This window comes from Oryx dammah, unplaced genomic scaffold (genome assembly GCF_014754425.2).
Source record: "Oryx dammah isolate SB20612 unplaced genomic scaffold, SCBI_Odam_1.1 HiC_scaffold_25, whole genome shotgun sequence".
Classification (NCBI taxonomy): Eukaryota; Metazoa; Chordata; class Mammalia; order Artiodactyla; family Bovidae; genus Oryx; species Oryx dammah.
Window position 1 is genome coordinate 96491101 of NW_024070209.1, and position 1497 is coordinate 96492597.

A 1497-nucleotide genomic window follows, 5' to 3' on the forward strand; every position below is an offset into this window, starting at 1 on the left:
ATGATGAGGAAAAAAGCAGGGCACTGGAAAAATGTATGAGTTGAGTGAACCAATGAGGTAGGGGAATAAATATAAATCTATGAGGGAAATAGTGTCCAGTGGACAGATGGCTAATAACTTTGACACTTGGCACAAAGGTTAAATACTAAGGAACATGTCAGTCTGTATAATCCTTTCTATATTACAGGTGAGAACACCCCAATTTAGCAAAAATCCGTTAAAATGATAAGCCCACAGCTAGTCTGTGGGGAAACAGGAACTCACTTATGTCGTGTGTGAATCAGCCCAGTGTTCCTGAGGAAACCTGGGCTGACAAGATGATACCTTCCTATGCCTTTGGGCTCACAGACCTCACTTTGGGGCGCAGATCTCAAGGAAATAGCTCAAGAAGAAACAGCAACTAGAGAGTGAGATTCTCTGCCCAGGTGCCTGCAGTTAGGAACCGGTTACCTAAAATTCTGTTCAGAATAGTCTTTTGCTATAAAAAGTTCCTGTTTGTGGTCAGAGGGACAAGGGAGATAATCCCAAGTCGACATTTGGCTGTGTGACTTTAGATTTGACAGTTAACTTCTCTGAACTTTACTTAATGTCCCTCCTTGATGAACTGGGGATATCAACAGGTCACTACCTCCCTGGGTTGTGTATTAAAGGAGGTCACGTCTCGAAGTGTCTACACAGCGTCTAGCCGGGTATTCAACAAGGGGTGGCCGTTGCCACTGGAAGGTTGCCATTGGAAGGAGCCTGGAGAGCTCCTGCCCACAGAGGATGAGGCAGGATCAGGGCATCTAAGCTTTCTAACTTGAAGAGGAGCTAGTTTCTTTGACTCCTAGCTTTTTTCTTATTACAAATTCAGAAAAAGGAAAATAAACCTCTGCCACAACTTTGCAGGAGTCCACCAAAATGCAAAGGAAAGATCTTCAAAGGTGTTAAATTCACCTGAAACAGAGAGAAAAATGCTGAGCGAGGCTCCCACTCCCACTGGAGTATCAAGATTGGGCGTCCTCCAAAGATCTGGGAATGCACGTTTTTTGGAGACTTGGTCTAGGACAGGAGTTTCATATTCCCCAAAGTTCGGAATTTTCATTTCCTCTTTGAGGGAGACGATCTGCCCCAGGTCCCAAGTTAAGTGACCCGGTCTAGCAGGCAGTAGTAACCACCGCACGGGCGACCCATGCGCGGCCCGGGTGAGTGGCGGGCATCATAAGGGCTGTGGGATCCGGAAGCGGAGGGTGGGCGCAAGTCCCCGGTGACGGTGGTGGGTCGAGGGTCCTGGCTGTCTCACCCATTCCGCTCCGGGAGCCCCGGGGCGCGCCCCGCGGAGCAGCCCTCCTCCAGCCAGCAGGGGGCGCTGAGGAGAAGGCGGGTGGGGAGGTCGCGGTCCGAGAGCTGCCATCCCCCGGTCCTCTCCCGGAGTCGGGACCGAGGGTGCCGCTCGCCCATTCGTCCGCAGCGAGGCTCCGGAAGCGGCCCAGGCGGGATACGGGACCCGGAGTCCCG